This window comes from Motacilla alba, chromosome Z, assembly GCF_015832195.1.
Source record: "Motacilla alba alba isolate MOTALB_02 chromosome Z, Motacilla_alba_V1.0_pri, whole genome shotgun sequence".
In the NCBI taxonomy this organism is placed as follows: domain Eukaryota; kingdom Metazoa; phylum Chordata; class Aves; order Passeriformes; family Motacillidae; genus Motacilla; species Motacilla alba.
In genome coordinates, this window is record NC_052046.1 from 109,199 (window position 1) to 123,815 (window position 14,617).

The 14,617-nt window shown below is 45.6% G+C and overlaps 1 protein-coding gene across 9 annotated transcripts in view; it reads right to left on the reverse strand.

Annotated features, from left to right (window-relative positions):
• ZNF532 (zinc finger protein 532) overlaps positions 1 to 9,810 on the reverse strand; it is a 34,136-nt gene extending 24,326 nt beyond the window's left edge. Inside the window, exons 1-3 of one of the 9 annotated variants that reach the window (XM_038124523.1) lie at positions 9,275 to 9,810; positions 8,656 to 8,796; positions 6,930 to 7,039 (exon numbers count right to left, since the gene is read on the reverse strand). The gene's annotated coding sequence lies outside the window, so the exon portion shown is untranslated. The other 8 variants (XM_038124522.1, XM_038124528.1, XM_038124526.1 and 5 more) reach the window with 8 other exon arrangements.
• Positions 9,811 to 14,617: the final 4,807 nt, after the last annotated feature.

Consider the following 14,617-nt stretch of genomic DNA (forward strand, 5'->3'; position numbering starts at 1 on the left):
AACAGTGTCCAAGTGTACAGTTGAATTATTACACCAAGAACTATAGTAATTTGTAAGCTCCACAGATGGTAACCTGGCAATTTTATTCTGGGCCAAAACTGCAGTGACTTTCTTCCTGTTCCCTCTCCTACACTCACTCCTATCCTAACCCAACCAGACTGCAAAATACCTGGACATACATAAAAATAACACAAGACACGTGTAATTTCTCTTAAGTCTTGACTTTCCTTAATAGTTGCACTATTAATCTGAGGAGTCTTCCTGAAAATAATGAAGTATAAAGTAATAAATATCTGTAAGACTTAGGTATTCATCGACACTGGCTACCTGGAAGTCAGTTGTGCACTATGAGAAGGCAACTGAGGAAAATTTTTTAAGGATAGTGGAATAGACACAGACATTTCATGAAACAGCCTCAAATAAATAGAGAAGAGTTTGGAAATTTGTTTGCACAGTTCACTTAATGGTTTTGGGCCCTTGGCCTAACCTATGAAGTCCTTAATAAAAAAATAGATGCATGCATAGAATCAAAATCACAAAGCAAGTTTCTATGAGGATTAAATGGAAAAGACTGCAGATACCAAAGCATACCAAATCCATGTAAACTGACAGAAAGCTTTGACACAGTTTCTCATAATCTGGGATACTAATTAGTTGCATTCTGGTTGTACATCTATCCATAGGTGTCTTTTTACAGTTGTTGCATACACTCAAAAAGAGCCAGATAGTCTCCCTAGACTGAAACTTCCTCCAATTACACATCCTGGATTTTAATTAACATTTACCCATAACCATGAATGAAGGCCTGCTGACGCACTTAATTCCTCTTCCTCCAAGTATGTTTAAGATCACAACTGCCCAGCAGAGGAGACACAGCTGTCCTTTACTGAGTACTGCTGCCCTTATCAAGAACTTCTCTCATTCTTCTAACTTTTCAAGCAATCAAAGTTAAACAAAAAGGGAGACAAACATGGTCAATTGTGATACACAAGGAAGAGAAGGTCTAACCTGGCCATTTTATTAATCTCTTCATCACTATTCTAGGGCACCCATCTTAAGATTCAGTATATAAACTATGTTTCCACCACAACTGCCAGAACTCTGTAGCCATATTCTTCCTGGGGATTTTTTTGTTGTGTTTTTTTTTTTTTTTTTCCCCTCCACAAACCTTTTAGTAACTCTTTCCTTTAAGGATAAAACTCCGCCTTTTATCCAAGATGAAAATCAACTGACACCTTTGCTACCAGATGAGCTGTGAATCTATTCCTTCTCTGGGCTAACATGATGCCTGTAAATACTTCAGAAGAGGAAATAAGGCAAGCTCCTTGGTTCCACAGGAAATAATGATTTTCCAGGAACTGGAATTTCTTTGAAAAGTGCTCTGAGAATGCTTGAGAAAAGTTATACAGAAAACCAGTTTCTTTAAAAATTCAAGCATTACTTTGCTTACTTATCATTCAATGATAAAAGTAACAGGGAAAAAATTTGGCCAATAGAATTACACACCTAGGGAGCCACAAGGCAGGGAGGTGAAATGTTTCTGGGTTCTGCTTTTCTGATGGTGGTTGAGAGAATTTTGGGAAGATAATGAGTCTTAAAAACTTAAAATAACAGATTCTGAATATACCCTTAGTACATGGTTTCCCTGAATCTTTTCTGTCACAACACCCACTCCTGTATCTGTGCATCAGCATCTTGCTGAAAGTAAGTTCTAGGGGTGAACCAGCAGTGGTTTTTTTTGTGTTCATGCTTTCCCAAAGCATGTGTGCATGACTTCCTACGTTGTTGTTTCTTTGGAAACACATCTCCTCAAATGTTTCCTATGAACAGCATGAAGAACATGGCACAGATTTTAGCCACAGCAAGGCACTCCTTGTCGTTCCATGCCTTGCTTCTCCCAGTCAGCCTTTTTACTTCAGTTCACCTGATACCACATTCCAGTGAAGCACTCAGTTGGGGAATTATGTCGAAACAAGAACCAGACCATCAGAACTCTCTTCTGATAGCAGAAGCAGCAAGCAGGACAAGCGGGACTTAGAAGTAAACAGCTGCTTCTGAAGAACTGGCTTTTTGTTTTACTGCATGGAATTGTTACCATTCCTCCTCAACTCCTCTAACTGTACCTGTTACAGGTGGAACAAGTCTAGCCATATGAGGAAAACCAAACCTACCCTTTCATGTTCTCTGTTGAGATGGGGGGACACACCAGAGAAATATACATATTTTTTCTTACTTTCAAAGTCAGTTTTATCTTGTAGCTCTGGCTTCAGGACACCTGCAGATTACGCCCAGCATTCTCCACAGAAAGACCAAACTGCCTAGAAGCTGTTGCTGAGATTAAAAGGTGCTTTTCTGGGTAAAGCCAAGCAATTGTAAACGCTCGAATCAGAATGGTTCTGGGGAAGTTCAACAGCCTAATGAAGACAAGGAAATAGAATAACCTGGCAGCTCCCAGCCAGGTCCTATCTGCAAACTGCTCAGACCCCTAATTTTTGTCTATCAGGTACAAGAACAGCTTCAAGCTTTCCAGAAATGGCAAATAATCCTCGTCCCTTCCCAGTACTTCTCCAATTAATATCTTCTATGCATGAAGTCTTCTATAATTTTTGGATCACAAGCATGGTCTTACATGCTCAATTTTTACTCTTTTATTTAATCCTTAACCTTTGAAGAACCAACCAGCTCTTCCTCCTTGACACTCACCTTCCTATTCATCCAGATCTTCCAAACAGCTAAACCACAAGTCTAACAACTTTATACAATTGCTTTAACTGGACCAGACCATCTTTTCTGCCTTACTGAATTCTACCCTTTGCTTTCAAATCCCACCTAAATATCTAACTCCTTTGCTTTTGTTCAGACAATTACTCAACTTCAGTTCCCTCAGCAGCAAATCCATTTGTTCTCGAAGGAAAAAGTAAAACCACTAAATTTATTCTTCCTCTACCTATGGCATTCACGTTCTTGTGACTACATTTCTTTACCTGCCCTAAACTCTTGTTTTTACTGCTCTTTGTACTACATACATTTGAGGACTGTACACCCTGTAGGATGGAGATGTTTTCTTTTGCATGTTCTTCCAAAAACACCAGCATTCTTTCCAGTTTTGTGAAGAACACTGAGAAACCTCTTTTCAGGGACTGGCACATGGCAGCGTCTTGGTTCTATTATAGCCATATATAGGAATTAGTCTGTTACTTCTACTGATTCCCAGGCAGACACACTATTCCAGAGCAAAATTCCAGTAATCTGGAATAATTACTCCACTTCCAAACAAGAGTAATGATGCCTAAGTAACATCAAGTTCATTCTGGAAGAAAATGCCTACACAGGAAGCAATACCAGCCTAACCAGCATAAACCCATACTTTTTTGGGCTTTGGTTTCTGTATTGTTGTGACGAGAAATTTCATCAGGTAGAGAAGACATAAGGGGTTCAATAAGCATTACAGTAACGTATATCCTAACATTAGAGAAACTTCATCTTAATACACAGATTATGAGCAGTTCATTGGTTATTAGTAATTATGACTGACTTACACTTCCAGTCATTTGCTCTGAAAGCCAAGAGTTGTAAAGACAGACAAAACAATATGCTAATCTAACCACAAAACCTTCTTCAGGAAATGGGAACCACATTTCCAATCACAGCTTGCCTGGTTTGAAATACTCAGCAGGCAAGTGGGATGTGCAAGAGGCCACTTCAACCACAGTCAGCAATGGCTCTCATGCTCATATACATAATGAACAGGTTCCTTTTCACTATCAAAGCAGCCATGACCTGCTACTGTTGCAAAACCCAGACAAACACCCAGTTCCACAAATCACAGAAATTCCTTTTGTAACATGCAAAGTAATTCTTACCCTAGGAATTTTCGATTTCTTAGAGTAACGGTCTTATTTAGCATCCATTTAGCATCCACAGCATCAGTAAGGTCATGCCAGTCCTAATGTAAACATCTTTGTGAAGTATGGGGTGTTTTACAGTTAAAATTTATCCCAAGAGCCTACTTTTTCTATATTATATACCATATCCACCTGCCTTCAAAAAAGGGGAAAATCCAATTTGCTTCCATGCTCAAGACTCAATGAGTAAAAGACTTAATCCACCGCTCTGACAGCCAAAATAGTGTTACTTGTAGTTTATGACTCCTTAGGAGCCTCATCCTGTAGTCCAACACATCAATTTTTGAACTGGGTATTTCAGGTTCTCTTTGAGTATGAGAAAACAAGACGGGAAGGAGGAGGGGAATCTTCTGGAGTCTGAACCACTGCTAGCACAGTATGAAGAGAACCACACGCAGATGGTTCAAAGTTCAGGACAATCAGCCTTTGGCTGGCAAAAAGAGCAGGGATGTTTCAATACATGAGTAAGGAATGCACAAAATGGGGCTGAACAGGCCATCCCCAGCTACAGATGGCCACATGAAAACCACTTGTATTTATGAAGAGATTCAGGCCAGGGTTTGGGTCTACCTACTTCCCAAATCCCTCCTAAAACAGAGATGAATTCCTGAAAAGCAGGGAAATCTACATACCACTCTTCTTCTAGTCTACTTAGAAATTAATTACAATAATGGCTTAATTTTGTACTTCTGTATGAAAAATAGGCTGGGGCAGTACCATGTGAATAATTCAAATGCACAACAACAATGAAGAAAATGTTGAGATTCCCAAACGAATGCAGACTGGAATTACATTCTAAATGGCAAAAGCTTCCCACCTCTTTTCTTTAAGGTACTCTTTTGGAAGTGGATGACAATTGTGGCCGAAGCAGAGCATGAGCAGCTGTAGCCTCTCAGGGAGCTCTCCCAGCGAGGCAGGGCCCATCAGGGCAACAAGCAGGCCTGAGAACATTAGGGTCAAGTTTGGGTTTTTCTAAACATATATTCCTGGTACTCTGGTGCATATTTGTATTTCAAGACATAGGCATATGGCTAGGAAAACAACAGTTAATCAATTCATTCCAAAGGGACTTGGAATGTGATAAATCCTTACCCTCATTCTGAAGATCAAATAACTGTGACCAATGCAAAATAAGATCCTGGGTGCTGATACAGAAGACCAGCCCTCCAGCATTAGCATTTGCTGCTGGAAAGCTGGCCTGCGTGCACAATCCAAATCTCCTGATGAAGAGCATTTACGGATATTACTAGACTGAAAAAAGATAACTCACCAAGAACACTGCAGACTCCATCTATTCAGTTTTCTCATCTTACAGCCACCAAAAATCCCTGCAAATTCAAAATCTCCTTTGCTAAAAATAAAAATTCATAATACAGATAGCATTCAAAAACCCAAACAAAACAGATTCAAGGAATTCTGTCACAGTCCAAGAACTTAAAATTTTAAAGCTGCCTACTATTCTGGCAGAAGGAAAAAAAAAAAACAAAAACAAAAGATGCTCTTGTGTAATATATGAATTTTAGCTGACACTTGGAAAAGAACATGCACCCTCATCAGGAAGAGATCCTATTCCTACCATACAACAAGAATTCCTGTTTGCAGCATCATTCTGCCACAGACATCTATAGCCAAATATAGACCCTCTGCATCCTGATGCTGAAGAACAGGAGCAGAAATCAGCACAGTGATCTGTCAGGCACTCTGCTCTGCCACAAGCTATTCACTGCTCTATCGAACCTGAAAAACAACTTATCACAGCTGCAGTAAAGCTCACAAACCCAGAATTTCAGGCCAAATGTTAGCATGCTATTTTCACTTTTCTACGATTAATAGCTCAGTGCCTTACGTAATCTACTGCAGTCAGAAACAAAAAGGTTTCCTTGTATTGTCACCCTGCCTCAGCAGCCAGCACACAACTTACCCAGTATCCACAACCTCTCAAGGCTTTTAGGACTGTCTATTCTGCTGAGCACAGAGGAAAGGACCCTCATTTCACACCACAACAGAATATTTCCAATGTTCTGCCTCCATATTATCTTGATTGTAGGTTAGCAAACCAGCTAACACAGCCAGGACTGGGAAGATTTTTTTAAAAATCACACTGGTTAGGATTCTAGAGTTGCTGATTTCCTGTTATAGCAAGTAACAGTTCTAGCAAAAGAATCCCCCAGGCAAAATGTTTAGTGATCCACTGTGCAAGCTCTAACAGCCTTTGTTCTTTCCTTCGCTAGATTCATTACTGCTTCCTTTTCTCTGCCCCTCTCCCTCTCGCTGAATCCTTCAGATTTCACTACAAGATAAAAATGTCAGCTCAAATCTAAGTACACATTTTGTATTTTCTAATTGAGAAAGAAAAACTAAAAATGCTATCCATTATCCATTGCTTTAAGTTAAAAGCAGTCACCCCTCTGCAGCTGCTGCACTGCCCATCCGGTTTCCTATGCACAATATTATAATTCACACTACTGGAGCTCCATCCAGCCCCTAAAATACATCTTTCCACTTGGCTGCTGCAAAATCCTCCCCAGGTTACAAAAGTTTAAGAAAAGCCATCCATACTATTTCTTTTGCACAGGTTTTTTCTCTGTAGGTGATATTAAAAGTACGTGTTTAACGCTGAAGACCTTAATTAGAAACCAAGTATTGGGTCACTGAGATGTGGTCAGACAACAACATGTAAATAATCAGACAGCAAATCCTGCATGTGTGAGTCTCTTAACACAGCACAGAACAGCTCCCTGCCACAACTGGTCGGCAATTCATGATTGTCATTTAGAGGCCTATTCCGTATCACTACACTGTGAAAAAAAGTTTATCTGGATATATTTCAATGAAAATACCGTATTTAGCCAAGATATCAGTAAGTCTTTACAAATAATAGCTTTAATCCTTTTAAAACTGGAGGACCTTAATAGCATTTCTTCATTAACTCTTAAACAATTGTCTCCTTCCTAATGTGCCAAGTGTGCAATCAGGATGTAACTCCAAGCTATTGTTCTATTCAGCCCAAACCACCAGTCTCACCTTGTGAACCTTGACCTTTGAGGGATTTTTTTAGCCAGTGCTCAGTTACTGCCACAGCCGCATTACCTCTGCAAACACCAAAGGGTTAAAGGCAGCCCCAATCAATAGGCCTACAAGAAAAAAAAAGGGAAAATGAGTATGCCTTACAGCATCGTTTCAATGCTTTTATGCACAATTCTACAACAATATTGTTTCCTTCTGGCCTTTAAGAAAGGCACAGCAACTCCCCCCCCCACCCCATTAATGTTTCCTAAGGAAGCAAACCACAAGACAGCACCCTGTAAATAAAACAGCATGCAAAGCATCCTCAGTCACAAGCATATCTACAATTACAAATAATTCAATCCATTTTATTTAGTTTAGTTTTAAAATAGACTGCATAACCAGTGTCCCACCCTTGCAAAGCAAAAATATTTTAGTAAGGGTCATAAATCTCAGCTCTTGCCCATTCCTTAAGCATAAAAAGGCACAAAAAGCCAAAGTAATCTCAGTTACTGCAAATATGTACATTTACATACAGAAACCTTTATGACTACGTTAGCCACATACCAGTGCTGTGTGTCTAAAGTGTGCATTCACATACTGTTTTGGGATGGTATCTTTCTGCAAGCTCCTCTGCTTTTGGCTGCCATGAAGGGAGGAAGCTATCCCAGTGTAGTAGCTCAGTGACTGCATTGTGTTCAGGAGCTGATCTGCCTCAAACCAGTTCCAGCCGGTTCTGGTCACCCTACATAAAAAGCTATGGCAACCCTCGCTGAGTTGCCAACAAGACCCTGAAAATCGCAGGGGCTGGTTTTTGTGTGGCGTGGGACCGGCACAGCCCTGTGCCCCAGCTCCCCTCCTGCCCGGCCCACGCGGCCCCTGCTCCCCAGAGCCCCCCACACGCTCCCTTGCTCGCCTCCCCCACTTACCTCCCACAACCTGGCTGAGAGCTGTGTGTGCGTGCCTGTCTGTAGCTAACAAAGAGACCGCAATAAAAATCCTCATAGGATCTCTCTTGCAGCACCAGGCAGGCTCGGCCACAGCCCTGGGAGACAGGCTGCTAACCCGGGCTGCTGCCCCTCTGCTCCCCCAGATGAGGGGTGGCTACTCACACACATCACATCTGCCCCCTCATGCCCACGGCCATGGGGTGCCCGATCAAGGGCTTCTCCCATCTGCCCTCTCCATTCCTCGTTCCATCTGGGGCCGCCCGAGTGGCATTTTCTGTGCTCTGAGCAGCATTACTATAGAGTACCCACAAATGCGCCTCCCTCCCCTCAAGAAATCCATTTCCGCAGCAGCAAGATGCCTACAAAATAGTTCCTTTGCCCCCTCCTCGCAGCACCGTCTTGGCTGCTACGCTAATTTTTTTTTTTTCTCCTTTGCTATTCGACTATGCTGGAGGCCTTGAGAAGCAGCGAGCTACAGCCCCACGGCTGGGCAGCCCCCCCGGCTTGCACCCGCCGGCTGGGGAGGCCCGGTCAGGCTCTGCGCAGCTCCCACCCCGCAGAGATTGTGCGGACCGACCGCCTGCCCGGCCCTGCGTTTCTCAGGCGATGCCTGCTCAGGGTCTCAGCCCCTTGCGGTGCCCACGCCGCTCCGGGGGTCCGCACCCACCTGTGCCCGTGGCCGCTCTGCTCCTGCCCGCTCCCCTTCACCTCGGCCACGCAAGGGCCTTCCTCCTGCATGGCTGACAGGCACCCAGACCGAGACAGCAGCCACCCCGCTCCTCTTGGCTACTCACCCTTGCTCTGGAACACCAGTAACCACCTCCGCCCACGCGCTGAAACCCCCTCCTCTCGGAGGCTGCGGGAGATGCTGCTCTGCAGGGCTCCCGCCGGCTGGGTCGGCGACCCCGACAAAGCCCCTCTGCCCCTGGCTGCACCTGCAACTGAACAGAGGTCTCGGGCACAACCCTGCACCCCTCCCTGCGGAGACACCTTCTTCGCATCCCTCATCCCCACCCCGTTCTGGGGAGAACCACCATGTTCTTCCGCTGCCTCGGCCCGTCTTCCCTGCACAGGCTGTTGCGGCCGCAACCGCGGCCGGCCCTCCCTCGGCCCCTCGGTCCGGGGGGCCGCTCCCTCCTCCGGGCTGCCGCGGCCCCGGGCACCTCCCCGCGGGTCTGCGCGCTCCCGACCCGAGTTGGCCCTGTCCGAGCGGGCCTTGCGAACCCTGGGGACGGCCGGGGAAGAGAGGCCGTGGCCCCTTCGGCGGCGGGGAGAACGATCCGCCCCCGCCCGGCCGGCCCGGAGCCGCCAGCCCGGGCATTCCCTGCACGGGTGCCCCCGGGGCTCCGGCCGCCGCCGGGCAGGGAGGAAGCGACCCCATAGCATGCAACCTCCGGTCCCCATGCGACACACCTGCTGCGGCCGGAGCCGGCGGGCTCGGGCAGGGCTACGGCCCGCGGTGCGGCCCGGCCCCGCGTCGGAGGAACATAATGGCAGGAGGCTGCGGGGCTGGGCGGTGGGGGTGGGGGTGCTCGGCGGCACAGATGGGGAGACGCTCCCGTGTGATTCCGTGTGGAACGGCTCCCTGGAGAGTGCCGGGGGCGGGGAGGCTGCGGGGCCGCCGAGCGCCGCGGGGCCGGGGCCGGGTCGCGGCCTCCCGCAGCCCGCACAGCTCGGGGGGGTTTCCGAGCGGTGCCGGCGGGCAGAACCGCGCCGGCCGCCGGGGCCGATCTCCTCCGCGCCAGAGCGGGCGCCGCCCGGCTGCCGTGGGAGACGCTCCCCGGGGCCCGCCGGGCTCTCCCCGTGCCCGAGCGCCTCAGGCCTCGAAGGGCAGCCGGGAAAGAGCCCGCGGCCGCTGCTCCGGTTGCAGGCCAACAAAGGACGGGAGGAGCCACACGCTGCCAGCTCTGGCGGTTCAGCCCCTCCGCCGGCGCTGCGGCCGCTGTGCCCGGGCCCGACCGGGGTCACCCCCAAGGTCCCGGGGCGCGGCCGGGAACCGTGTCCCGGAGCGATGCTGCCTTTCCTTCCACACCCCCTTACCCGGGCACTCTCGGGCCCGCCTGCACAGCGCCTGCGGCCCGTGCGCTGCCCCTGCCCGGCCGCCTTTGTTGGCTGCGCAGCATCCTGGCGGCATCGCCATTGCTAGGAACGGCAGGACGAGATCCGCCCTCTCCGTTATCACCGTGCAGCACCATTTTCAGAATGTAAAGTTTTGCACGCGAATCGCTTTATTGAAGCATACTAATGGCTTTAAACACATAACACCCGTCTCAAATTTACGCTATGGGCATACAGATTATCTAGATTATCTAAATAATCTAGATAAAATAATGTGTATTAGTGCATTAGCCTCTGGTGTATTAGCGTCTCTTACGAGCCTGTTAGGAAGGCAGCAGAGTCCCAAAGGTGTCCTGCACAAGCACAGCTCCTTCTGGCAAGCTGTCCCAGTAGCTGTGCCCGCAGGTATCGGTAGGGCAGGAAATTACCCATCGTGCCGTACCCTGGCTGCTCCAATCCTGCTTCCACATAAAAATTCTAACTTATTCCAATGAACCAAAACAGCAGCAGAACATAGGTTCTACTGATTTGAATTGTAATATAATAAATCGATTTTAGGATTATATAAAAGTGGATTTGTGCACTAGTTTTATTGTTCAAGAAGGGTCATGCAATTCAGCTTGCACAAGCCTTGGGCTCATCCTGCAGGTGACTTGTAGAATTAGGCCGTGATAATTACAATACCCTATTTCTTCCCAATTCACCAGTAAACTGATTTGATTAAAGAAGTGAAAATTACACTCTCTTTACTTACATTGAATTTCCGTGGTCGGCCTGCATAATAGCATAAAAGAAGATGGCAGCTGCTACTACTACTCTGGTATTAATATCTGAAATGTTAATTGATTTCACAGTTCATACATGGCACCAAAGGTCCTTGCATGTGCTGCCTTTCACACAAATCTACTAGTTTTCCTTCCAGCCAGGTGTCCTTGACAACTCCATAGGAGAAAAAGTCTGTCACCCTAAGTATTTGACTTAAAATACATAAAATGAAGAGAATTTAAAGTATATTTTACAAGTCGTGCCAGGCTGATAGCACTTGTCCAGTGTTTTTTTAATTCAAGCACACAAAAAAAGAGGTTCAGCACCATGAGGGTCCCTGCAGTCACTTCTGCATTGGGAGTTTTTGGCCTGTTGACCTTATGTCTTGGCTCTGAAGTCTTAGACCAGAGGTCCTGTTCACTCTCCCAGACACTCTCCCAGAAACACATAATCCTTAGAACCTGTGGTGGAAGAAATTCTCCTTGTTTAAGTTACCCTGTTTTATCCCTTGGCTTTGCAGCAGCCAGGTTCAAAGTCCCCAGCCCTGCTGTCCTCACATGGACAATCTCCAACCCAGCCAGTGACACCATCACCAGTGGATCCTTCCAGCTGGACTCCAGCTCTGAGATGGGATCTCCTGGTCCCCTGTGCTGACACCTGCAGAGTCCCACAGCTCGTACTTCTTTCTCTGGGAACCTTGAGCCCCTCCTTTTCTTTCCCTGGGAAATGCCTCCAGTGCAGCCTGCTGTTCCTTCTGAGCAGTCAGCAAGGAGTGCTGCCAACTCAGAACACTTTGATGCCACAGTGAATGCTGAACTTGAGTGCAATAATAACTTCTTAATTATTTAACTTCTAAGGATTTTAAGGCTCTTGAAATTCAGAACTCTGAACAGTGGTGTATTCATTTCATGCCTTCTGTACAGGGATCAATTTTAACTGCATCAAACAGAGCTTCTGCACTTTAAAGATGTGCTGGGACCAAAGAGGATTTTGGAGGTGGATTGACACAATAAAAACTGAAGTCAATTTACATTTGTTTTTTTTTTAATGTCAGAATAAATACTGCCTGTTTTGTCCTTCCCACTTTTGGGGAACAGAACAATAAGATAACATTTCCTTTCTAGCTAACAAAACATGCTTAACTTAAAGCAAGAAGGGTAAAATACAGATTCCATATTTCCAATCCTAAATTTGTTTTCAGAGAAATAGCTTTACAACTTCTGGCAAATGCTTAATAGTGTTTGTTAATTCCATTGCTTTTTTCACCATAAAATTTCTTGTAACATGTGATCAACAAGAGCAGAGCAGAAGCTTATATTTCTTGTTTTAGAATATTTGTATTTTTCTTTTTATCACTGTTTAGAATGCAGTGGTACTTTCCTTTAACCACATATATTTAAACATTCAATATTTAAAGGCCAGCTTACAATTAAACTTCCTCTTTTCAGATGCTCCTATCACTAATCTCTAGGTATTTTCTTGAGGAAAAAAATCATTTTCCTTTCCTGGTTATTAAAATATATCTTCTATTACATTTTGGACTAAACCCCCAGGATTGCTTTTTAAAATTATGAGTTTTATTAACAGAAGGTGATCTCATAGGAGATAAGATGAAGGACTTTGGTAGGCAGAAATCTACAAACACTGCCCAGAGCAGTGTTTGTGAGGAATATCTCCGCAACAGGCAGTTTCCCCCAGATTTAAAGAATGTGTTCATGGAAGATGGCAACTCATGCTATCCATCTCTGCAAGGAGAGAATCTTTAACTACAGAGTGAACATTTGCAATGCCCAAGTAGCATGAAGAGTGAGAAACCCTAATGACTCTCAAGATGTTAAATACTGTAAAGGCCCAAATACTGCAATGTCTTGAACAACAAGAGACTCCCATTTTTAATCATCTGTAAAAGAGATACTGATTTAGAAATAATACAAAGCCAAGAGGATTTGTCAGGGCCTAATTATACCTTTTTTTCTGGCCGTTAACAAACCAGAGCAAACTAAGCATTATCCAAAGAAATCAGAGTTGGTTAGTGAGGATCATGGGCTTAAAACAGTTCTGTTTGTGAGGAGTTGCAGTCAATACCTCAGTTTTTGCACATGTATGAGGTATGACGTATGAGGTAACACCGTGCTGTGCCATGCTGAGAGGTCCCAGCTCCTCTGAACAGGCAAGAGCAGAACACACACACCTCAGGCACTCACCTACATATGAACTATAGTATGAAGTGTATTCCCAGTGGGAAAAAAAAGGGCTTTGCTCAAGATCTGCACATATATGAGACTCAGTGTTGCACATGCAGCAGGCCTGGTACACAGGCCATATGCCTGCAGCACTTGCTGGCTCATCCTCAAGCTGCCAAGCGGTGACACTGGCATTCAAGGCAGACAGCTGAAGGCACTGTCACAGGGTTACATCTGTTGGCAAAAGCATGCCTTCAAGCCCAAGCATTTCTAGATATGAAATAGGAAAAATGAAATAGAAAAACCTGTATGACTTGATGATTGTCAAAAGTTGGGGAGGCATTTCTTCTGCACAGGAGTACCGTTTTTGGAGAAACTGACTACTCTCAGAGGAGCAGCAGCAGAAATTTGACTGCTCCCCAGAGGCAGGGCAGCAACAGCTCCTCTGGGCAATCTGCCAGCGTCTCACTGCCCTGAGAGGGAAGAATTTGTTCCTTACTTCCAATCTAATCCTGCCCTCTGTCCATTTAAAACTGTCATCCCCTTGCCCTGTCACTACAGGCTCTGGTGAAAAAATATGTACTCTAATACTTTATGTCTGTATACTCCATTTATACAGCATCTACCACCCTGAGGCTCCCTGAGCACTGGGCACTCAGTGCTGAGTGCATCACACCAGTACTCTAGCCAGACCAGCAGCTCAGGATGTGCAGGCAGGAGCTGCTGAGGGACAGCACACACCTCATCACAGCCATCTTTCCAGCAGCACAAAGAGCACAGCCTCAAGCCAGCCTCAATCTCAGTCCCCCACCTGCTTACACAACACAAAACAACCACAGGCATATTGCAGAATGCAAGGCTGGTGGATTTTTGTATTTTCTGTGACACTGTTCTCTTTTCCACTTACAAACATGTTCCGAGTGCTGGGCCAGAACCCCTCAGTCACTTCCTCATCAGGAATTAGCCACCTGCATGATTACCATCAGTACCACAGAGCTCAGCAGCCTGGCACATTGAAGAATGCCTGTTTTGTTCCCTTAACGTGCCATATGTGTGGGGCTTTTTCCTTCCTCCTCCTTATATTTATTCAAGTATACGAGGATTATTTCTGAATTATTCATCATACAATATCTGATTAGACTGTGGCGGTCCCGGTTCCCACTGCTTAATGAATGAGCCATTAGGCTTTTGCAGATGGTGCCATCAACAGCTCCTGTGCTGTGTGTTCCATGCATTCACCCCGCAAAAAGAGAGCGCTGAACCTGAACACGGCTTGGGAGATGAGTAATACCCATGCAGTGATCCCGCAAACCACACAAGGAGAGCAAGCGTTGCTGTAAGACTTACATTTTGTCCTAGATGTTATCTAATATCTAATGAATTTTCTCAGAAAATCTTAGTATAGCTGAGTATATATCCTACCAAACTACCCAATACATCACTTCAAGCAGAGAAGTAGAGGACAGAAGCTGCCAGCAGTTTACATATGTGGTCCTGCAAGGTGTGACAACTGCTGCCATGACTTATGGGCATGAGCAGGGCCAGACATCATCTCTGTGCTCCACACACTTCTTTCTTGGAAGAGGAGACCAAGAAGTGAGAGAAGACACTGTATTCCAGAACCCAAGTGGGTTCTGTGTCTGTGAGAACAGACACAGCAGGCACAGCTGCACCCTTGCTTCTTTGGGAGGGCCTTAGGAAGTAGGAGACATTGCGTAGCTCCAGGTGTCAATGAGCTAAAGAAATCCAT